General features: G+C 41.1%; 1 protein-coding gene across 1 annotated transcript in view; it reads left to right on the plus strand.

Annotated features, from left to right (window-relative positions):
- The first annotated feature begins 9526 nt into the window (after positions 1–9526).
- Positions 9527–25513, plus strand: part of RALA (RAS like proto-oncogene A) — an 85278-nt gene continuing 69291 nt past the window's right edge. The window contains exon 1 of the mRNA XM_023226359.3: positions 9527–10377. The gene's annotated coding sequence lies outside the window, so the exon portion shown is untranslated. The remainder of the gene's footprint in view (positions 10378–25513) is intronic.

Here is a 25513-nt window from a genome sequence, read left to right on the forward strand (position 1 = left end):
TGGGATGAAACTGTTCCGCCTTAGATCATCAGGCATTAATTAGTTACATTCTCACAAAGAGTGCACAACTTAGATCCCTCACATGCCCAGTTCATGATAGGGTTTTCTCATCCTATGAGAATCTAATGCCACTGCTAAACCGATGGAAGGTGGAGCTCAGGTGGTAATCCTGGCTAGCCCACTGCTCACTTCCTGCTGTACCACCTGGTTCCTAACAGGCCATAGACTTGTACGGGTTCACGGCCCTGGGGTTGGGGACCCCTGCCCTAGAGCCTTCAGAAGGAACACAGTCATGCCAATCCATTTTAGACTTCGGCCTCTAGAGCTGTAAAATAAAACTTTTTTTGTTGTTGTTTTAAACCACTAAATTTGTGTTAATTTGCTATAGCAGCAATAGGTGACATAAATTTATTTAGAAAATAAAACCACCAGTTGTAGAATGTTAAATAAGAAAAATAAAACATGGTAAGACATGAATTATAGAAAACATGCCATCTGCTGACAGAGTAATTCAAAATGAAGGAATAATCTGAATTAGAAAGGGATGACAATTTCAATATATTCATCATGGTTTTGTGAATACTCACGATGCATTAGGACGGTTAGGTAACTTAAAGTTAATCCCTTGTGAGTCAATGTGTAGCTACATTCTAGTATTATTTACCACATGTACTTTTTCTTATTCCCACCTCCCTTTTCTTCTTTCCCATTCCTCTGTGTATCATCTCTGTTCCTGTCATCAATACTCTGTTGGGGTAGCCACCTGGCTCGCATTACAATGATTCTGTCATATCCTGGAATTGTCCCTGTATCAGTCAGAGATCTCCAGACACAGATACATAGATACAGCTATAGCTATAGCTGTCTATTTATTTTAATGAATTGGTTCACATAATTGTGGAGACCGGCAAATTCAAAATCCATAGATCCACAGGGCAGGCTGGAAGCTCTGCAGGAGTTGACACTGCAATCTTGAGGCAGAGTTTCTTCTTCTCCAGGAAACCTCCGTTTTTGCTTATGAGGCCTTCAACTGATTGGATGAGGTCGACCTACACTATTGTGGGTATTCTCCTTTACTTAAAGTGAACTGATTGCAGGTGTTAACCACATTACAAAATGCCTTCACGTCCATACTTAGAGTTTGATTAAATAGCTGGTTACCACAGCCAAGTTGATGCATAAAATTAACCATCAACTGCCCTTTGAGAGGTGGGTGGCAGGCATCATGGTTGTGCCCCATGACTCTGTCTCCTGGCTCATAGATCACTAGTCTAAGAGTAGACACATGACTCCCACCAAATCATTCAGAGCCCCAACCCAGGATTCACTAAGGAAACTGGAAAAACAAAACCAAAAGACATCTAGCCCTCTCTGGTGTGGTGGCAGCCATTAGGTATGAGGATTGGGAGATATCAGTGACCATATGGACAGTCAGTCATTCTGAAATGGAGGAGACTGAAGCAAACCTACAGAAACAGAGACAAGATTTGGAGGAAGAGTCCTAGTTCCAGTTATCACTGAGGCCCAGATATACTCCCGCATTTTCAGTTGTTGAATTTTTTTCAGTTGTATAATCTGCTGTCTTATGATTCCCCTCTCCACCCCCTTTTGATTAACAGACAGTGTCTTGCTCCGTTGCCCAGGCTGGAGTGCAGTGGTGCAGTCATAGCTCACTGTAACCTTCAACTCCTAAGCTCAACCAGTCCCTCATGCCTCAGCCTCCTGAGTAGCTGGGAGTACAGCTGCGGGTCCTCCTGCTTGGCTATTTTTTTTTTTTTTTTTTAATAAATGAGGCCAGGCACTGTGGCTCGCACCTGTTATCTCATCACTTTAGGAGGCCAAGGTGGGCGGATCACTTGAGGTCAGGAGTTCGAGATCAGCCTGGCCAACATGATGACACTCTATCTCCACTAAAAATACGAAAATGACCTGGGCGTGGTGGCGTGCGCCTGTGGTCCCAGCTACTCAGGAGGTTGAGGCAGGAGAATTGTTTGAACCCAGGAGGTGGAAGTTGCAGTGAGCCGAGATCGCACCACTGCACTCCAGCCTGGGTGACAGCATCAGACTCCGTCTCAAAAATAAAAACAAAACAGGGTTGTGCTATGTTGCCTAGGCTGGTCTCAAACTCCTGGCCTTAAGCAATCCTCCCACTTAGCCTCCCAAAGTGCTGGGATTATAGGCATGAGCCACCACACTGGTCTTTTATTCCCTTTTTAAATTTGAAGGGATATTTTTCTCATCATCCCTTAGCTAGATAGAGCTGGTTTTATGTCACTCGCAAGCAAAAGAGTCTCAACTAAGAGAGTATGATATCATTGGGTTATATACTAATGTTTATGTTTCCCTCTCCTTCCAGATATATGGTTTGATTATCCACTTTGAATAGGCATGACATGTGGCTTGCTTTGTCAATGAATTATGAATGCAAGTATGTCACTTTAATGGCCAGTGCAAGATTTGTGATGTTCTATGTACCTGGCAGTCACCTGCAGTGACTGTGAAAACACATGTCACTTGGTGCCTCCAACAGGTAGGTTCTTAGGTAACATTGAAAATGAGAGAATCCTAGCAAACTGTACATGTTACATGAGCAAGCAATAAGCTTTTGTGATGGTAAGCCACTGAAGTTTTGAAATTTTCTGCAGTATAACCTAGCTTGATGAACACAGAGGGCACTTTCCTTCATAATATTTTCCCATGATTCATTTTAAAAGAATTAATATTGAGCCAATATGGGGGTAGTAACAGTACACAAAACAGAGTTCTTGCCCTCCTAGTAAGAACGACAAACAAGCCATTCCAGACCATCCTAAGATTAATGGAAGTATTATAGTTTAGGCAGAGAAGTTAGCATATTTGCCTCCCAGATCATAATGGTCGCACAGTGAAGACTGAGTTTAGAGCAGGAAGAGTCTGAACCCATTAATCTATGCTGCAATAACAGTAAGGAGGTAATAATGGCTTGGATTAGGGAAGTGGTGGTAGAAGCAGAGTGAAATGAATGATATTGAGATATAATGAGGAGGAAGATTTAGCACATCCTGGTAAATGAGTGGATGTGTAAGAAGTAGAGAGAAAATTCAAAGCAAACATTTAGATTTCTGGCTTTGCTCATTTGGCTATCATCAGTCAGTTTGGACATGCCTAGTTTGAGCTGGGTACCTACAAAACACTCAAAGAGATATCAGATAGGGAATTAAATATATAGGCTTCAAGCTTAGGAGTGAGCTCACAGCTAGAAGTAACCAATATATAGAAAGTAAAGCCATGGGTATATAAAACCATGGGTTTAGATGAGATCATCCAAAAAGAATGTGGAGACTAGACTACATGGATAAGAGCCTTAGAATTCCTTGGAGTTGCAATATTTAAGCAAAGACAGAAGCATGCAAAGAACAACCAAACAGTTAGGCATGGTATCACAGAAGCCAAGAGAAAAGATTGTTTCAAAAAGGAAAGAATGGTCAACAGCTTCAAATGCTGTTGAAACATTAACAACTAAGATATCTCTCACAATAGGAATGATGTTGGTGAGTTTATCAAGAATAGTTTCACAGCAGTATTGGGGGTAAAAGTCTAATATACAGTTGAGGGTCACCTGGAGGTGAGGAACTGGTGATAAGCAAGCATAGACAATTTTCTCAAAAATTCTCTTTAGGGGAAAGGAGAATTTGAGCAGAAGCTAGAAGGAGGATATGCATGAAGAAGACACTTTAAACAAATGAGAATGCTAATGGCAAGAAACCAGTAAAGAGCGAGAGGTTGAAGACACAACAGAAAGAGAATAATTGATGGACCCAGGTCCCAAGTAGACAGGAGTAGCCAAGACCTAGAACACACATTGAATGATGGCCTCTATTGTAAAAAGAATGGAGGAAGGAATGAGTATGGTTCAAAACTTGTTAATTGGATTATAAGTAGTAACTAACACACACTCTCATGTTATTAATTGAATTCTTATAATAAAGTATATAAGTATAGAAATATAGAGTAATATAAATATCCTGTTTATTAGTATTATTTTCTCTGATTCTCAAGACTCAAAACTACCTAGATTCATGGGACCTAGCCAGCCATTTCTTATTTTGGTAAGTGCCTTATACAATGTCTGAAATACCGTAAATATTTCACAAGTGGTAATTTAACCCCATTTCCTTGGCTGACTCTGGATTCAAAGAGTTAGGGGCTTCATCACTGATGATATCTGATTCTTCTTCTAGCTTCTCCATTAGTATGATCTACTCTACCTGCCAGATACCTTCTGAGGTTATAAATATCTTCTTTTCTGATCTAGCCCTACTTCCACATTTTTCCAGGATAAATCTATCCATCTATGATACAATAATTTTTTTTTTTTTTTGAGATGGAGTCGCTTTGTTGCCTAGGCTGGAGTGCGGTGGCGTGATCTCAGCTCACTGCGAGCTCCGCCTCCCGGTTTCACGCCATTCTCCTGCCTCAGTCTCCAGAGGAGTTGGGACTAGGAGCACACCACCATGCCCAGTTAATTTTTTGTACTTTTAGTAGAGATGGGGTTTCACTGTTTTAGCCAGGATGGTCTTGATCTCCTGACCTCGTGATCCGCCCACTTAGGCCTCCCAAAGTGCTGGGATTACAGGAGCCACTAGAAATTGATGCTGGGTATGGGGTAATCCCTCAAAAATAATACAACTTATAAAACTGAACAAAAACTAAAATCGATGTCAATTTTCATAGTGACAGGTACTGACCAAAGGCATATTTTCAGACTTTGTCCAAAGGTATCAAAGAGCATTTTAAAGTATTAAATTGGGTTCTTCACTTACTAGTAATGAAAATGCATACTTTTATTTATAATTAACAAGTATAAAAACTTGTTCAAGATTGGAAAACTGAAAAAACTTGCAGAGAAATAAGGGAATAAAATAGAACCACACATATCTATTACCTCATTAAGGGGAAATATTTCATCTGGAAGATCAACCCAAACAATGACTTCTAAAAACTAAATACTTAATTATATACCAATAAGAATAGATTTTGGAGCTAGTTCAGTGATAGGAAGACAATGTAAAATACCTTATCTTATATTCTAAATTAGATAATATAAAAATACTACACAGCTACACATCCACAATTTTTTAGTAAGTATATCATTAATATTTTCTTAATATATCAGAAAAGATGAAAAGAAACAATATAGAAATATTTTCAGCTATACAAATTCAGGGCTTCCATGACAAATAAAGGCTAAAGAATCCACCTTTATTTACATACATTTTTTTCTCCATAGAAAAAGTTGATATCCAATAAAATGTTACCTAATGCAACCCCAGGCAAAGTGAATGCCATGATTGGACAATGCAGACCTATTCATTGAATGGTTATATGTAATTACCATGTGCCAGATACTGTTCTAAGCACTCTATGGATGTTAGCTCACTTAATCTTAAAACCGTGTAAGAGAATATGGTAAAAAAAAAAAAAAAAAATGAAAAAACTAAAATTGCTACTTTTCTCCCCACCTCTTCATCCTACCCCATCATATATTGTCAGTAAAAGGACAGCAGGAGTCCAATGAAAAGATATTTAACTTGGACTCAAAAGATTCGAGTTAGTTTCTGGCTCTACTTAGGGTTCTGTGTGACCTTGAACAAGTTATTGAAACCAGAACTTCCCAAACCTGACTGATCATTGGAATTCGAGGGAGAGTGGTATTACAGTTACAGATGCCTGGACTTCACCCAAGATTTTCTAATCCTAAATCTAAATATTTTCTATGTTTAGAGTGGGACTTGAGAATCTGAATTTCCTTTGAAACTACACAGGTGATTGTGATAAGCAGTCACATTTGGGAACCATTGACACAGTACTCATCCTCCAATCCCTTGACAGAAAAAGTATAGAAATACGTGGTCCAAAAGGGTCGTTGACATGAAGAGGAGAATTATGAAGACCTCAACTGTCATAACCCCACTCTTTATACATTCTCATGAAAGTTCTGGAATAACAATCATATCAAGCTGGTGACCCTGGTATAAAATACTAAAAGAAACAATGTATTTGAGAATCTCAAGATGTGTGCTTGAGTATGCTACTTGACAACTGTAGCGAATTTTTAAGTCTTTAAAAACTAGTCTCAGAGGGCTAGTCTTTCGGCACTCTGAGCCTATTTCTTTCTTCTCTTTTTTTTTTTTTTTTTGAGATAGAGTTTCGCTCTTGTTGCCCAGGCTGGAGCGCAATGGCAAGATCTTGGCTCACTGCAATCTTTCTTTGAATAATTTGTATTTCACAAAATTGTGAAAACAAAATGAAATAGTACAAATGTTAAGCTGTCACGGAATTTTTTTTTTCTTTTTTGAGACAGGGTTTCATTTTGTTGCCCAGGCTAGAGCACAGTGTAATGATCACAGCACTGTAGCCTCGACTTCCTGGGCTCAAGGGATCTACCTCAGCCTCCTGAGTAACTGGGATCACAGGTGAATGCCACTATGCCTGCCTAGTTTTTTTCTTTTTTTTTTTTTTAAGAGAGATGAGGACTCCCCATGTTGCCAAGCTGGTCTTGAACTCCTGTATTCAAGTGATCCTCATGCCTGGGCCTCCCAAAGTGCTGCGATTACAGGTGTGAGCCACCACACCCAGTCATGACTCTTATAGATAATGCTCTTAACTCTAATAAATAATAAAACATGACTTTGAGTTGATTTTTCATCAATGGTGACAAATGGCTATTAACCAATTACCTTTTCATCTGGCCCTAAAACACAAAGAAGGCTTGTTTGTCATTGTTGTTACCAGATGTAGAGTTAATATACATTAAATGATAATTTTATAAATTGGTATATAAGCAAGTGTATAAAAATAAATATGCACATTATGTAGTCATGAATATATTTAAATATTTACATTATGCATACACCTTTCTAAAGGAAACACTGAAGTCACCAATTTAATGGAAAAAAATTTCATCTACTTTAGGGATAGACATTGGACGAAACTTCACAAGTCTATATATTTCATTATGTTTCCGATTAAACAGTGATGAGAATGACAGAGTCTCACAGGAATGTTCAACTTAATTGTGTCAAACATGTAACTGTATATAAATTCTATAGGGACTGCATTATTCTATGGGGACATGAGTAATGTTTTTAATACAAAATTCCAGTTAATTGACTGGAGTAGACTAATCATTAATTCTAAAACATGCTTCTCGTAAATCCCTATCTACTCTGTATATTCCCCCAAAGCATATATTAGCTATGAGTAGCATGAACATAAAAGTTGTAGTTACCAAAACTTTTTACTTCCCTCTTTCATTAACTGTATTTGTTAATACACAAGGTTTGATCATAAATAGTAAACAGTCAATTCACAAGTTAAGAAAAAAGATCCAAGTGTATTTTAAAACAGGATCCTTCATGTTCTTTGAGTAATCCAGGCAGCAAAGTCAGGAATGCTCATGAGTGCTACTGGATATTAGTGCTAATTATTAATAATATGTACTTACAATTATGCCCTTTCATCCAAGTACCTCGAAGAGCTTTCATAGCATTAATTTGTTATTTCCTATAATATCTCTGAGAGGCAGTTGATAGAAAGTTATTATTATCTCTATTTTACAGTCAGATAAACTAGGGCATAGAGAGGTTAAGTGACATTGCTAGGGTCATATGGTGAACAACTAACAAAAAAGGGACTCAAGCTAATTATTATCATTTCCTGTTCAGTATATTATCCATTATATGGTTGTTCAATACACCTAAATGCTTTTTTATCCAAAGAAAATTGAGAATACTGTATTTAAATAATCTACGATGTAAGTGAATGAGTTTCTCATTTTTTGTGTGTGTTCAAAAATGCTGCTTTACAGGGATACAGAGTTAAAAACTAATAATTAGTCTTTGGTTTGCAGCTGTAGCTATTATTTATAGGGCTTTTACTATTTGTGGTTTTCTGAAGCTCTGCTCAAAATGAACTATGCTATTTCTGACTGCTTTATGCTAGGTTAGCATAGCTGTGAGCCACCGAAAAGCAGCTGAGACACGCTGACTAATGAATCTGAGGTTGTCTTTCATTGCATTCCTATTTCTCACTCTTCTTGAAGTCATCCTCCTTCTAGTTCTCCATTGAGCAGATATTTGTGCAACCCACCATCCTCAATCCTTAACCTACGGCCAGCTTAACTGTTGTCAATGATTAAATTTAAAATATTTTATTGGAACGGAGCAATTCCTACAGAATAAAAAAGAAAAAAATTAAAATATTAAAATATAAACATAGATACTATTTCATTTTATGAGTTAATGATGCTATACTATGAACAGTTGCCACTGTTACATCCAGTTTCTGCTAAACCTGACCTTTAGGGTCCTTAGAAGACCATTAAACATTAGAGTATTGGTCTATGGATGACACATATCACCATACTGGGTTTTTTAATGCAGTATTTCAGTAATTTTCCCAAGTAAAGGCAGGCAGAAAGGAGAAGTAGTTTTGAAACTGTGCTCAATGACGTAGACTGCAGTCAGCTTGGATGTGGTAATGTAAACCTGTGGTGTTTCCAACTTCAGCCCAGCTCCTCCCTGAGCTCTAGACCCATATAACAACCACCATTAGACAGCACCACTCTTACTTCACTCATCAGCTCCAAAACTGACTGTCCCCTCCCAGGACTCATCCTAATTCTTCCTTATCTTATTTGGTAAAATACGCCCTTATCCTGCCCCTCCCTCAAAGCAAAACAAGGCATCATCATTGCCTCTTCCATTCTCCTACCTGGCAGCTGCCCCTAGCAACCAATTATCAGTTGATCTGGTCTCTTGAATATTTTAGGAATCCATCTCCTTTGGATGCTCACTACTACTCACACAGGGTCGGGCTTCTGCAATAGCCCCCTTGTGGGCTCTCTGCTTACCCTTCTCCTCTGCCCTCCCACCCCCACCCTGCAAGTTATATCTGTTCTCTACCAACAGAAGAATAGCTTAAATTGTAATCTGTCCACTCATTGCCTCACTAGGGCATATATGATTCGTGATTTGGCTCCTGTTTTCTTCTCTAGCTTCATCCTTTTCAGCAACCTAACTTTGAAATTTAAGACCTGTAATTAGTACTCATTCTTCTCAACACATTATTTGTCCCCCTGCTGCATCTCCTTTCTGTTCGGATCCGGATTTGCCATCCTACCCCTTTTTTTGTAGTAGAAAATACCTATTTATCTTAAAAACTCTAACCTACAGTTAGTAAAGCTATCCATTCTTTACTCAGTACATCTTGATATACCATACTTTCAATAGCAATTATTTGCTTTCATGTCTGTCTGCCCACTAGACTGGACAATCCTTGAATGGCTCATACCAGGAATGTAGTTGGTACTCAATTTGTAGGAAGCAAAGAGAGATAAGCCAATAAATGTCAAGACATAAGAATCTGTAGTTGCTAACTTAAATTTATGGATTTAGTGAAACTACTTCTCACAAGCTACCAAATCACAGTGCCATGGGGCCGCAAGATGATCTCAGTGTCACACCGACACCCGACCTGCAGAATCGCAGAGGGGTCCGATACCCCTCAGAAAGAACTCGCAGACCGTCCGAGGAGGCGAATTCTCCAGGGGGTCAACAGTTAGATGAGGCACAGGGCAGCCACAAGACCCTCCAGCCAGGGTAGGCGGCTGACCCGCCTCCTGGGATTTGGCCCACGACAAGCCACGTCGCCAGCTCGGCTCTGAATACCTCCGCTCACGCCACCGAGCGGCCTCAACCCCGAGACGCCCAGGGAACAGGAGCTGACCCTCTAGAAGCAAGATGGCGGACTCCGCTCTCCCCTCCTTCCCCCAAGAACCCCCTCCTGGTCCCCAAAAGAAAGACAAGGACACCGGGGCGACGACGCCGAGATCCGGGAACGTCCGCGAGGCCCGCAGCCACTCCCGAGCCCCTGGGATATGACTTCACCTCGCGGAGCTCAGAGCCGGGGGGTGGGGCCACCGGAAAGACAGAGCAGACAGCCCTCACCATGCATGGGGCGGAGGCCGGGCAGCCTGCGCCCTCCAAGCCATTGTTCTCCTGCCCGGGCCCATAATCACCCTCCTCTCAGCCCACGGACAGGAAGTCGCTCCCCAGCCGCCCCGCCCCGCTCCCCAGCGCCCCGGAAGTGATCTGCGGCGGCTGCTGCAGAGCCGCCAGGAGGAGGGTGGATCTCTCCAGAGCAGAGCGTTGGAGTTCTCCTCCTCCTCCGCCTCCTCTTCAAGCTGCCCAGGCTCCGCCGCCACCCGTCAGACTCCTCCTTCGACCGCTCCCGGCGCGGGGCCTCCCAGGCGACAAGGACCGAGTACCCTCCGGCCGGAGCCACGCAGCCGCGGCTTCCGGAGCCTTCGGGGCGGCGGACTGGCTCGGGGTGCAGGTGAGCGATTCCCGCTCGGGCCGCCCGGGGAGGGACTGGGGCCACCGGGGCGGCGGCGGGGGTGTGTCCGGGCGGCGGCGGGCCGAGGCCCTGACGCGGGTTCGGGCTGCCGAGATTGCACATCCCGCATTCTGCCCAGGGTCGAGCTGCGAGATGAGCCTGGCTGGAATCCGGGGCACCGCGTTCGCCGCTGTGGGGCGAGTGAGCCCCCGAGAGCTGGCGGCTGCGGAGAGGTCCCCTGCGCCCGGCAGCCCCTCTGAGTTGGCCTCGTCCGAAGGTCACCCCGCACCTCTAGTCCACGGCGCCCAAGTTCCCGCCCGGGCGGTGCCCGCGACCTGGGGCAATCCGCTGCCGCCGCAGTCCCCGCGCCTCACTCCGCCCCTCTCCCCTCCTTCCCTTTCTTTCCACTCCTTGCCTGTACTAGAGCTGCTGCTTTTTAAGCATCTCCCCCAGGGTTTTTTGTTTGTTTGTTTTTTGCCAGTTAAAGGAATGTTTTTTCAGACTAAAGTCATTAGACTCTCCGCGCTGAACTGACTACCTGGCCTTGGGCGCTTGCACAGCTTTAGCCCATTTTCAGGTAATCTGGCTTCTAAAATGAGGAAGAGAATACATTTTGGGAGAGACATGTTTCCTCTGTGGTTCGTTTCTGAAAGATTTCTAGAAGTGGAAGACGTGATTGGCATGCTTTAGCCTGTATATATGTGTGTAAGTAGACGGGGGTGACGGCACACGGGTGGCAGTGTTGTTTCAGGATTTAGGGAGAGTTAGGGAGTTAACTGGCCTGTGCTCGGAAACCTGAATGTCCAGACTTGTAAGAGCTCATCCAAGTGTCGCTGAGGTAGTGTGAGAAGCCCCGTGCCACGCCCTACGTGTCAAGCTGAAAAGCACCTAATTTACAAATTGTGTAGTGTGTGTGGGGAACAACCTTTATAAAACATTATAAAACATGTGTCATAAATGCTTTTCCAGGAAGTAAATTGCAACTTTAATCATATTCCAGAAATTGGATAACAGATTTCATTAGTAAACTCTTACAGTATGTTTATTAATGTATTTCTGTGTGTCTTATTAGCTCATGTTTTTCTGTCTCTGGAATACAATATTATTCTAAACTGACTCCTGTATTAAAATAATACACTATTATTGTAAAATATTATCTGAAAACACCATTTTTTGATCTTGAATTTCTTCAGGGCAGGAGCCATGTCCTACTTATCACTGTTTCTATGCAGAATGCCTTGAACATGAAGCTGTTCACACATTTCTGCACTGAATGAATGAATGTGTAGGTTATCTCACAGTCACCATCCAGGAGTTGCTTATTTTTGTTGGGCTAGGCTGTTTGTTTTGTTTTAGGTTCTTGCCCCATACAGACTTTACTTCGTCTTTACATTCTTCAGCAGAGTCAAAGAATTCTTTACCTTCCAAAACTATCCTGCTCTGAAAGGTTAAACTTATATTAAAATTGTGCTGGTCATTGTAACTTGTATTCCAGTGTTAAATGCTTACTACTTGAGCATATTCAGAGTTAGTAGGAAGAGATTGCCTGGTGATACACAGCAAGTTTATGTTTGGGGTTGATAACTGTACCCTATCTTAATCAAAAAGAGGAAATTAGGAATTACCACTTTCTGGAAAACGTGGTGCTTCCCAGAATGCTTATAGTGGTTCATTCTTCCCATGAATACATGCAATCCTCTGACATCCTGATGTGACCTTGGCATGATTTACCAATAGCCTCTTTTACATTTATTTTCCAAGATCCAGATGCTGTTCTCTAGTGTGTTTGCTGAGTGTGCAATAATATGTATCGTTTGTTTTGAAGCAGTACTTCATTACAACACTTTCTTCACAGGACTTTCCAAAGGAAGAAAGGGCTAATTATAGAAAAGAATCTTGTCTGCCATTTGTGAGGGAATATTTTTGTCTATAGATGGTTGGATTATTTTCACGTTAGGGAGGTTCAAATAAGAGGAAGGTGCTGACATTTTCTGTCCTCTCCAAGTGTCTGGTGGTGGTCCTGTACTGTTTTTCCAAGCTTAGCTTCTACAGAACATAAATAAATGTACCCGTGTCAATTCTTGTAGATATGCATATCAGTGTAATACGCATTTGTATTCTTTAGTAGATGAGTGGCAAGGACAATTACTTTTAAAATACTGGAATAAGAGGCTGTGAATGTTAATGAGGAAAAATATTATGATTTTGAAGTAGATAGTTTATGATTTTCATTTTTTTAAAAATGTTTTAACTCTTAGACACTAAGGAGAGGGAAGCCAGCAATATCTTATGTCAGTGACATTACCACTATACAGAGGTTAGATTTTCCTTCTTTAATTCAGTAGTCCTCTTGGTAATAAGAGTTCTCATGTGTTGATTGCCTGCCAAGCACTGTGATAAGAGCTTTACTTAAATTATTTCTAATCTCTGCAACACTTCTGCAAGACAGGTAGTTTTCCCATAGTTTATTAAGGTAAATTGAAGTTATTTGCCAGAGGCTAGGCACCTAGCTTGTGTGTAGTAGAGCCTAGATTTGAAAGTAACAATTGCTGAGAGCATTGAGTATTATTGCAGTTAATCCTAAATGGCTGTGGAAAAGGCAGTTCTGACTAGCTGAGAACTGGAGCTTCAGGAAGGCGAAGATACTGATTCCTCTCTCTTGGACATCAAGTGTGGCCTGGGGTTGCCAGTGGCCCTGGCCAGGTGGCCTCAAGCAGCAGCCATTCTTCTCTTTTATCTTCAGTGTGCCTACACATAATACAGTGTTACCACCTTCTATGTGTGCCATGATGGAAAAATGGTTGGGCATTGTTCCCATCGGTGTTCTGGTAAAGTATTTGGACTCAGTTCTTTTGATTAGTGCTTTTAAAGTAACAGAATCATCCCTATTTGAGAGGAATACCATAAGTCTATTTGTAGTGACCTTTCCTTGAAATCGCATTGTTTTTTAGTTCTTTCTTTCACTAATGGAAATTGGGGAGACAGTAGAAAGAATGGTACAGTAGAAAGGGGGACAGTAGAAAGAATGGTAAAAGAAGCAGAGATGTTCTGGGTCTGTTTTTAACCATTTGAGGCCATTAATCATTTTCTCTGGGTTTAAGATGGAGGCTTAAAGGTGGCAGAAGTCTTGTAAGGGTCTAGCTGCTTTTCAGTGCTGGTAGAATTCTCTTCCCTCCTTCTAAGCCTGTGCACTTTTTAAAATGCACTTTTAAATAGGCTTACTTTGAAGAATGTGTTTCTCTCTCTCTCTCTTTCTCTTTTTTTAAAGATAGACCCTTAAGTAAAAAACAGCTGATTATCTGGCCCCCATAAGTAAGTTATTCTGTTTTTTCTTTAAGACATCTTTCTTATTACCTTATTGCATTCATAAGGATTTGGGTTGCCATATAGAAAAAAAGAAATTAAACTTCTATGGGTTTCTATGTATGAGTACATTTTAGATGAGAATTTGCATATTTGATTTAATTATACTTGAAGGTGATGATTTAGTTTCTTAAAGTCAAGAGGGTAGTCTTTACAAGCCAAAAAAGGCATGCCTCCATAAAATGATACTGTTCTTAAAGCCCTTCACAGCTAGGGTCCTATATTAGATGCAATAGATGTAACACTGACATACATAATCTCCTTAAAGTCTGGGATCCAATTTTATTACTGAATTTACTTTTGAAACTAAATGTCAGGGTTTGATAATGTTATTTTGGACCATAAGACACAGTTAGATTATAAAATGGCTTATACTCCCTGATTTATTGGGAAGGTGGGCAAAGATTCCCCAGTTTCCAAAAGATTTTGATTGTGATCATCTAAGCCACGGGATCTGTTTGCTTATGTAGTCGAGAAGCTAACATAGTACTCCATTGAAAGTGGAGGTTGCCACACTGAGTGAGTGAACACTGAGTGCGGCTGCCCTGTCTAGATACTCTGGATTACTACAGCAGCCTTATAGCCTGTGGTTGGAACCCATCTGATACTTTTCCCATTCTTGCTTAGAACAGTGGTGATATTCCCCTGCTTGAAATCCTCTTGTGGCTCTTTTTTGCCCATTAATAAAATTCAAACTCCATTTAGCCTTAATCTCATATACAAAATCTTCAAGATGTGCTCCTTACCTAACTGTCTTTTTTTCCCCTTTATCTTTCATATTTTTTCGTTTTTTTCTTACCTAACCCTTTAGCCTTATCTCTCTTCTTGGATGATCTTTTGTTCTAGCAATACCCAGCTTCTGGAATGCTAGTGTTTGTTTACTCAGTCCTCCATTTCCTCTTCCTGGAATTCTAGCCTCTCTTCCTTCCTCTAATTTAGTATACTCCTACTGGTCCTTCAGAACTCAGTTTAGGTTATATTTCTCCAAAAAAAAAATTACAATTAGGTTCTCTCTCTGGATCCCATTCCTCAAAAAAAAAAAAAAAAAAAAAAAAAAACCTTCAAGACTGGGCTGGTTGCTTCTCTTGTGTCCTGTCATAACTTCTGTTACAGCTCTTACTACACTGGAGAGAGTACTTTCATTAGCCTATTGTAAATTTTGTTGACAACAATCCACAGTAAACTCATAACTACACACACACACATTCTTTCTCTCTTAAAGGCCTTCCTCATAGGCCTTTATCAGTCAAGTGCTCAAGCTTTCTCAATTCCTGGCACCCTTATTATCGCAGTAATTTTTTTCACAGCATCCCTAGGTCAAAAGAAACACCTAACAGTTTAATTTTTTTGTTTGTTTATTCTTTTTTTTTTTTTTTGAGATGGAGTCTTGCTCTTTCACCCATGCTGGAGTGCAGCGGGGTGATTTCGGCTCACCGCGACCACCACCTCCCAGGTTCAAGCAATTCTTCTGCCTCAGCCTCCCAAGTAGCTGGGATTACAGGCACGTGGCACCATGTCCGGCTAATTTTTTGTATTTTTCGTAGAGACGGGGTTTCACCATGCTGGCCAGGCGGATTTCGAACTCCTGAGCTTGTGATCTGCCCGCCTCAGCCTCCCAAAGTGCTGGGATTACAGGCGTCAACCACCACGCCCAGCCAGTTTAATTTATTAAGTAATTAGGTCTGAACAACTTAATGTTTATCTCCTAACAACTCAGTAGCTATGTGAAAAGATAATATACATAAACTAAAATCAATAACTTTCATTCTTAACTGCTATCGTATGTACCGTAGTTTTTTCAACTGTGTCCTGTTTGAATATTTAAATAATATCTAATATTTTGCAATTACAAATGATATTACAGTGCAAAACTTTGTGTATGTGTATTTTTGTATTGTTGGAGATACATCTTCAGGATAATGCATATGTAGAGTTGTTAGATACGGTCAAACTCCTCATCCTATGGGGTTGTACTATTTTGCATTCCTACCAGCAGTGTATGAGAGTAGAGTGTTTATTTCCCCACAGCCTCACCAGCAGTGTTTTGTCAGCTTTTGAATTTCTGCTGATCTAATAGGTAAGAAATGGTATCTCAGTGTAATTTTCATTTGTACTTCTATTACAAGTGAATTGAACATGTTTTCATAGGTTTAAGGGTCATTTTAGTATTTCTTTTTATTGTTCATATTATTTGCCCACTTTCTTTTATTTTTCCTTTTCGAGACGGAGTTTTGCTGTGTCGCCCAGGCTGGACGTGCAGTGGCATGATCTCTGCTCACTGCAACCTCTGTCTCCCAGGTTCAAGTGATTCTTCTGCCTCAGCTTCCTGAGTAGCTGGGATTACAGGTGTGAGCCACCATGCCTGGCTAATTTTTGTATTTATTTACTTATTTACGTATTTGTGTATTTATTTACTTATTTATTTATTTATTTATTTAGAGATGGAGTCTCGCTCTGCCAGGCTGGAGTGCAGTGGCGCCTTCTCAGCTCACTGCAACCTCTGCCTCCCAGGTTCAAGTGATTTTCCTGCCTCAGCCTCCCAAGTAGCTGGAACTATAGGCACGTGCCACCACGCCCGGCTAATTTTTTGTACTTTTAGTAGAGACGGGGTTTCACCATGTTAGCCAGGATAGTCTCGCTCTCCTGACCTTGTGGGCTGCCTGCCTCGTCCTCCCAAAGTGCTGGGATTACAGGCGTGAGCCACCATGCCTGGCCCTAATTTTGTACTTTTAGTAGAGATGGGGTTTTACCATGTTGGTCAGGCTAGTCTCAAACTCCTGACCTCATGATCCATCTGCCTCAGCCTCCCCAAGAGCTAGCATTACAGCCCTGAGCCACCGTGCCCAGCTTTCTTTTTCTTTCTTTCTTTCTTTTTTTGTTTTGAGACAGAGTCTTGCTGGACCCTCCCAGGCTGGAGTGCAGTGGTGCAATGATGCCATCACAGCTCACTGCAGCCTCAGCCTCTGAGACTCAAGTGATCTTTCTGCCTCAGCCTCCTGAGTAGCTGGGATTATAGGTGCATGTCACCATGCCGTGCTAATTTTTGTATTTTGTTTGTCGAAATGAGGTTTTAACATGTTGCCCAAACTGGTCTTGAACTCCTGGACTCAAGTGATCTGCCCACCTCAACTTCCCAAAGTGCTGGGATTACAGGCAGCAGCCACCGTGCCCGACCAATTTGCCCATTTTCTATATGACTTTCAATCTTTTTTCCCCTCAGCTTTTAAAAGTTCCTTCTATTTAAGAATATTAGCCATTTAACTTTGACATATGTTGCAGATATTTTTGCTAGTTGTCTTGGCATTGCTTGTGGTGATTTTTTGCCATGCAAAAGATTGTTTTTGTATAGTCAAATATGTAAATTTTAAATTTACTGCATCTGAAGTTTTAGTCATATTTAGGAAGCTTTTTCTTACCTTCAAGTTATAGAGGAATTCAAATTACACATGCTTTCTTTTGGTACTCATATAGTTTCATTTCTCACATTTAGTTCCATTCAGAGTTTATTTCTGTGTATGATAATTTTATCCTTTTCCAAGTGGCTATCCAGTTGCCCCAATGACATTTATTTAAACAAGAAAAAAAAATTGTTGTTCCTTCTATATGCAGTTGGGTATATTTTTTTCTATTGGATTATCTCACCATTCATGTACCAGTACCACATCATGTAATCATAGAGGCTACGTTTTAATATTTGGTAGGGCTGGTCCCCCATTATAGCGCTTTCTCTTCGTTGTTTTCCTTGCCTTCTTGTATGAACTTCAGCATCGATTTGTCTTAAGTCTATGAAACAATTCCATTGCTGTTTTTGTTTGTTTGTTTGTTTTGTTTTGAGACAGAGTCTCGCCGCGTCACCCAGGCTGGAGTACAGTGGTGCGATCTCAGCTCACTGCACCCTCTGCCTCCCAGGTTCAAGCGATTCTCCTGCCTCAGTCTCCCATATAGCTGGGACTACAGGCGTGTGCCACCATGCCCAGCGTATTTTTTTAATTTTTAGTAGGGACGGGGTTTCGCCATATTGGCCAGGCTGGTCTCAAACTCCTGGCCTCAAGTGATGCAGCTGCCTCGGCCTTCCAAAGTGCTGGGATTACAGGCATGAGCCACGGTGCCCGGCCTCATTGCTGTTTTTATTAGGATCACATTAAACTTATACTAACTTATGGAGAACTGACATCTTTTTTTTTAGAGAAAGGGCCTCCCTCCGTTGCCCAGGCTGGAGTACAGTGGTGCCATCATAGCTCACTGCAGCCTTGAACTCCTGGGCTCAAGTGATCCTCCTGCCTCAGCCACCTGAGTAGATGGTAGTACAGGTGTGTGCCATCATGCCCTGCTATGGAATTGACATCTTGATGGTATTGAGACATCTTAACCTAAAACAAACAATGTCTTTTTATTTTTTAAATTCTACTTTTGTGTCTTTGAGGAATGGTTTATAGTTTTCTTCATATAAGTTTTCAACATTTCTTGCTTATTCCTAAGCCATTTTATCTTTTTTGTTGCTATTATAGTTTTCTTATAATTTATGTCTTTTAACTGGTTATTGTCCATGAATATGAATATTGTCGATTTCTGCATATTTTCCTGCCACCTTGCCAAATTCTTATTAAGTTGACTATGTTAGCCTCTTTTGCATTGCTATGAAAGAATACCTACGACTGGATAATTCATAAAGGAAAGAGATTTGTTTGGCTCACGGTTCTGCAGGCTGTACTAGCATGACACCAACATCTGCTTGACGAGGTGAGGCCTCAGGAAGTTTTTACTCGACACATGTCGAAAGAGGAGTAAGAGAGAGGAAGAGGTTCTGGGCTCTTTTAAAAAACAAGCTGTCATGTGAACTAATAGAGCGAGAACTTGCTCATTACTGTGAGGACAGCACCAAGCCATTCATGAGGAATCTGCCCCATGACCGACACATCCCCCACTAGGCCCACCTCCAACATTGGGAATCACATTTCAACATGAAACTTGGAAGAGACACACATCCAAATCATATCAATTACTTTCATCATTGCTTCTCTCAGACTTTCCAGATATACTATCATGTCATCTGTAAATAGAGTTTTTTTCCTTCTTTTCCAGTGTTTATGCCTTTAACTGTTTATCTTATCTAATTGCATTGACTAATATCTCCAGAACAATATTAAATAGCAGTGTAACAGTGTCTTTAATAGAGGTGCTGATTGCTTCATTGTATTATATTCATCCTGGATATACAAATGTGTATATTTAAAGCTAGATAATTATCTGGCTATGTGTATACCTTGCAAGGGTTGCACACAGTCCTTTGCTATGTCTTTAAGAGATGCTTATGGAGATTGGCTGGGCATGGGGGCTAAGACCTGTAATCCCAGTACTTTGGGAGGCTGACGCCAGCAGGTAGCTTGAGCTCAGGAGTTTGAGACCAGGTTGAGTAACATGGTGAAACCCTGTCTCTACAAAAAGTACAAAAATTAGCTGAGCATGGTGCCGTGTGCCTGTGGTCCCAGCTACTTGGGAGGCTGAGGTGGGAGGATCACTTGAGCCCAGGAGGGGAGGCTTCAGTAAACTGAGGTCATGCCACTGCACTCCAGCCTGGGTGACAGAGTGAGGCTCCATCTCAATTTTTAAAAAATTAAATTTTAACAAAAGATACTTAAGGAGATGTATGGGGTAAGAGGCAGGAAAGGTCAACTTTCTTAGTGCGTGGGAGCAAAATACGGTGCTTAGCATGGTAACTGTTCCATGGTTTCTCAGTTTATACAACCAGTCCTGAGTTTTCTTGCTTCTCTACACAGTTTTCTGGATTTCATTGTGTTTTTTACCCAGCTAGTTATAGATGCCACAGGGTGACCTCATTTTCTCTTCTAAGCTAAAGCTGTCATGGGTCTATGAAAATCTAGGGATTCCCTTCTAGGCTTCATAGTCTTAAGTGGTGTGTGTGCTTTGCAGATGAGCAAGAGTGGTTTTGTATTGATATGGTGCTGCCTTGACTTCTTGTATTTCTAGATCGTATAGCGAGGTAGATGTTAGTCTGTTCTCACACTGCTATAAAGACATACCCTAGAATGGGTAATTTGTAAAGAAAAGAGGTTTAATTAACTCACAGTTTCACATGGCTGGGGAGGCCTCAGGAAACTTAAAATCGTGGCGGAAGGTGAAGAAGGCATGTGTTACATGTCAGCAGAAAAGAGAGAGGAGAGAGAGAGAATGAGAATACCTGTGAGAGAGCAAGAGGGAGCGTGTGCACACGAGAGCAGGAAAAACTGCGTTATATATAAAACCATCAGATCTCGTGAGAACTCACTCACTATCACGAAAACAGCACGGAGGAAACCGCCTCCATGATCCAGTCACCTCCCACCTGGTCCCTCCCTCAACAGGTGGGGTTATGGCGATTACAGTTCAAGGTGAGATTTTGGTGGGGACACAGCCAAACCGTATCAGTAGGTTTGTAATTAGATGAGTTTATCCATTGGGGGGTAATCCTAGAGTACATAGCTGTGGGTGGTTCTTGACAAGTGTGTAGGGCCTGGGACATCTGGCTTTGAGGCAGTTCTTTCTCCAGGTTTATTTATGCGGATCCAGTCATCTGGCAGGAATGATTTGTTAGTGTGAAATCAGGTGTTGGCCCAGCATCCTGCACATGTTCCATCCACATGGCAATGAAGGTGGTTGCACACCAGTGCTTGGTCTCCCAAGTTCTGGAGAGTGTTTTTATTTCACTGCCATCTAATTTATCCAGAAAGTTCAAGTAGCATATTTTCTGTAGATTCTTACAATTTCAAGATTTCCAGGTCCCTTTGTGAACTCTCAGACCACATCCTATTGCCCTTTTCTGTCATTCTATTGTTTTCTCTCCCAGGAGGGCTAGGTGGTAGGATGCTTATTAATTTATTGCCCCATATGCTAATGAGTTCCTTCCTAGAACTCCTTACAATTCTCAATCTTTGGCCTGTTGTCCATCTTTGCTGTCCCTGGAGTGCTGGTAGGTGGAGTATTTAATGATCTCTTCTTGTCCTTAGGTTGGGGAGCCTTCACTCACCTTGGTCCATTCCTTGGTCCATTCCAGCTATCTGTCTTCACTTTTCCTATGACCCATGTCACCTTTTTCTCTCAGGGTCTTGCTGCCTCACTGGTATGAAAACCAGACTTGGGTGGGGCAGACTTTGGGGTTTCCTGCCTTGAGGATCCTCAGATCTTGTCCTGTGGTACGTGCAGCTACCCTGATGGCACGCTTCAGCAGGAGGGTGATCTTTTCTGTTCTTTTTGTTGTTGTTGTTGTCTTATTTCCTCTGCCCGCCCCCCCACCATTTTTAGTCTGAGGGAAATCTGTCTTCCATCATCTTTCTGCCTAAAATATTTAGTCCATCCTCTGAAGTCTTAGGTTTCTGGGACACCAGCCCTAGTCATTTAATGCTTGAATAATTGGTAACCTTCCCACTACCCTATTAATCTCCAAGGTCTTCCTGTTTCTTACATCTACATAATACAGCTAAGACAATTCTCTGTCCCTGCTACTTCATCTTATTTGCTGCTTGTGATTTTCAGTAGCTTTCTTAGTTCCTAAGAATAAAATAAAACTTGATCATTTTGTCGCTATGCTTATTTATTTTTATGTTTTGTTTTGGTCCAGTTCATAAAATCCATTTCTTTGTCTTGTTAAAGTTTCTATTTCATTGGTCATTTGTATTTCTTAGTGTATAAATTGTCTTTATTTCCTTTGCTTATTTTTTTTTTGTAGTGGGGACTTGAATCTTCTTTATAATAACAGATTTATTGAGATATAATTCACATACCATAAAATTTGCCCTTTAAAATGTACAATTTCACCAGATATGGAGGCTCATGCCTGTAATTCCAGCACTTTGGGAGGCCAAGGCAGGCAGATTGCTTGAATCCAGGAGTTCAAAACCAGTCTAGCAGGATGGCAAAACCCCATCTCTGCAAAAAGTACAAAAAAATTAACCAAGCATCTCTACAAAAAATACAGAAAAATTAGCCGAACATGGTGGCGCATGCCTGTCTGTAGTCCTAGCTACTCAGGATGCTGAGGTGGGAGGATCGCTTGAGCCCAGGAGGTGCAGTGAGCCACTGCACTCCAGCCTGGGCAGCAGAGCCAGACCTGTCTTGAAAAAGAAAAAAGTACAATTTAGTGGTTTTTAATGTAGTCAGAGTTGTGCAATTATCACCAATATCTAATTCCAGAAGATTTTCATTACCTTCAAAAAGAAAGCCATACTCATTAGTCATCAGGCTTGATTTCTTCTGCCCCTCAGCCCCTGGCAACTACTAATCTATTTTCTGTCTCCACAGCAGTGGTCCCCAACCTTATTGGCACCAGGGACTGGTTTTGTGGAAGACAGTTTTTCCACGGACCAGGGGAAATGGGGAGGAGGATAGTGTTGGGATGAAACTGTTCCACCTTGGATCATCAGGCATTAGATTCTGATAAGGAGCACACAACCTAGATTGCTCACGTGCGCAGTTCACACTGTTTGTACTCTTGTGAGAATCTGATGCCAGCACTGATCTGACAGGAGTTGGAGCTCAGGCAGTAATGCTTGCTCGCCCTCCGCTCACCTCCTTCTGTGCGGCCCAGTTCCTAACAGGCCACGGACTGCTACCAGTTTGTGGCCCAGGGGATGGGGACTCGACTCTACAGCCTTTCCTATTCCAAACAATTTTTGGATTCCAAATGGAATCACACAATATGTAGTCTTTTGTGTCTGGCTACTTTCACCTAACATAATGTTTTCAGGATCATCCATATTGTAGCATGTGGCAATACTTCATTTGTTTTTATGGCTGAATAATGTTCCATTGTGTGGGTATGCCATAATTTATCCGTTCATCAGTTGATAGACATGTGGGTGTTTCCACTTGGGGGCTTATATTGAATAATGCTGACATGAACATTGATGTATGTGTTTTTGCATGGATGTATGTTTTCATTTCTCTTGGGTGTATATACCTGGGAGTGGAATTGCTGGGTCATAAAGTAACTCCATGTTTAACATTTTGAGGACCAACCAAACTTTTCTAAGGCAGCTGCACCATTTTATATCCCCACTGGCAGCGTATGAGAGTTCCCAGTTTTTCCACAACTTCACTAACAGTTGTTATTGTTTTATCTTTTTTATTATAGCCATTCTAGTGAATATAATTTATTTTCCTTCCTCTGCTAGGGTACTTTGAGCTCCCCTATGTTTATGAAGTTATCTATGTTTTAGCATATCATGTATGCCTTTTCTTCTTAGATCTCTAAGTTTGAGGTCCAGTCCCAAGAATGCTTTCTTTATGGTAAAAACTATAAACTTGACTTTTTGTTTGAACTTCCAAGTGGACTTTCCTTTTGATTCTTTAACAAAATTTCTGTTTTACATTTGTGTATTTGATGTTATACCAGTTTGTTCTCTCAGTGCTATAAAGAACTACCTGAGACTGGGTAATTTATGAAGAGAAGAGGTTTAATTGACTCACAGTTCTGCAAATTTAACGGGAATCATGACTGGGAGGCCTCAGGAAACTTACAATCATGGTGGAAAGCAAAGGGGAAGCAAGCACATTCTCGTTACGGTGGAGCAGGAGAGACCAGGCAAGGAAGTGCTACACTTTTAAACAATCAGATGTCATGAGAACTCACTATCACTAGAACAGCATGGGAGAAACCACCTCCATGATCCAGTCACCTCCTTCCAGGTCCCTCCCCTGACACATGGGGATTACAAATTGACATGAGATTTGGGTGGGGACACAGAGTCAAACCATATCAGATGAGTTTCAAGCTGTTAAAACAGTAAATTGTTAAAAGCACACTATTAAAATTTGTGGTGTAGCAAATAGAATGTTTAAGAGTAATGAAGGGGAATTATTCATAATGAATACTGACATTGTCTAAGTGAATTGTTAGTGCAGTGTTGACTACAAAATTGAGGAGCCCCAGTTATAGCCAAAGTAACCCAAAATGATGCTAGGTTTAATCCTGTATTTCTGTCCCTGTTAACAGGAAGATACAAAGTGTGACTAATTTTTTTTAATGGAAACTGCACTTTTGTATACATTATCTTATTTGATCTTTATTATCAGCCAAGAGATATAGAGAGGACAGCTGTTCTTCCACATGGGAACATTTATTGACCTTCATTCAACAATTGTTCCCTCTGTTTCAGTATGTTAACACAGGTAGACCAAAAAGATGGCAGTATTTATACACGAACTCTGGTGCTTCTTTCTAAATGCACAGAGAACTTTATTGGTAATTCCTTTTACATTTGGTTAGATTTAAAATGAGAGTGCTATTTCCTCCCAGCTTTTTGTTTTGAAACATTTCAAACCTACAGAAAAGAGTAACATAGTATATTGAATGCCTACATACCCTACACCTATATTCACCAATCACCAATTATCATTTTGGCCACATTTGCTTTTTCTGAGTATAAGATGCTTTTATTTATTGATTGAATTTTGAGCTCTTTGAAAGTAAGCTGGAGAAACTTCACCTTTGTGTACTTCAGCTTGCATTTTCTGAGAATAAAGGCATTCTCCTGCATAATACTGTTGTAATACTATTGTAACACCTAAGAAAATTAGTAGTAATTCCATAACATCCTCTAATATCTAATCCAGATTCAGGTTTCCCAGTTGTCTCCTAATGTCTCTTTCTCTCTCTCTTTTTTTTAAATTTTATTTTAAAAGACAGGGTCTTACTTTGTCGCTTAGGCTGAATGCTCTGTCACCTAGGCTGGAGTGCAGTGGTGTGATCACAGCTCACTCTAACCTTTAACTCCTGGCCTCAAGTGATCCTGCTGCTTAAGCCTCCTGAGTAGCTGGTATTATAGGAGTGTGCCACTTGTTCATAAATTTAGAACAATATTTAGTGTCAAGTCAGTGTCACAGATTTTTCTAAGGGTATAACAGGGATCTTCATAGATTTGCCCTTTCCAGATGGTACATATAAATGAAATCATACAATATGTGGTTTTTGTGTTTGGCTTCTTTTACTTAGCATAGTGTCTTTCTGGTTCATTCATGTTACAGCATGTGTTTTTTTGTTTGTTTGTTTGTGTTTTTTTTTTTGAAACGGAGTCTCGCTCTGTCGTCCAGGCTGGAGTGCAGTGGCCGGATCTCAGCTCACTGCAAGCTCCGCCTCCCAGGTTCACGCCATTCTCCTGCCTCAGCCTCCCGAGTAGCTGGAACTATAGGCGCCCATCATCACGCCCGGCTAATTTTTTTGTATTTTAGTAGAGATGGGATTTCACTGTGTTAGCCAAGATGGTCTCAATCTCCTGACCTCATGATCCACCTGCCTCAGCCTCCCAAAGTGATGGTATTACAGGTGTGAGCCACGGCACCTGGCCCATGTGTCAGTAGTTCTTTTTTGTTGCTTAGTAGTATTCCATTCTATGGATATGGATATACCACATTTTGTTTATCATCATGTCTCACTGCAGTCTTGACCTCCGGGGCTCAAGCATTCTTCCCACCTCAGCCTCCCAAGTAGTTGGGACCACAGGCACATGCCACCAGGCCTGGCTAGTTTTTAAATTTTTTTTGTACATATGGGGTTCTCCTGTGTTGTCCAGGATGGTCTGAAACTCCTGGGTTCAAGCAGTCCTCCCCTTTGGCCTCCCAGAATTCTGGAATAACAGGCATGAGCCACTGTGCCCAGGCCATCTTGTTTATCATTTACAGTTGGTGGACATTTGGATTTTTTCCACTTTTTGGTTGTTGTGATTAATCCTGCTGTGAACATTCATGTACAAGCCTTTGTGTGGACATATGTTTTCATTTC

The sequence above is a fragment of the Piliocolobus tephrosceles genome, chromosome 8 (assembly GCF_002776525.5).
Source record: "Piliocolobus tephrosceles isolate RC106 chromosome 8, ASM277652v3, whole genome shotgun sequence".
NCBI classification, from domain to species: Eukaryota; Metazoa; Chordata; class Mammalia; order Primates; family Cercopithecidae; genus Piliocolobus; species Piliocolobus tephrosceles.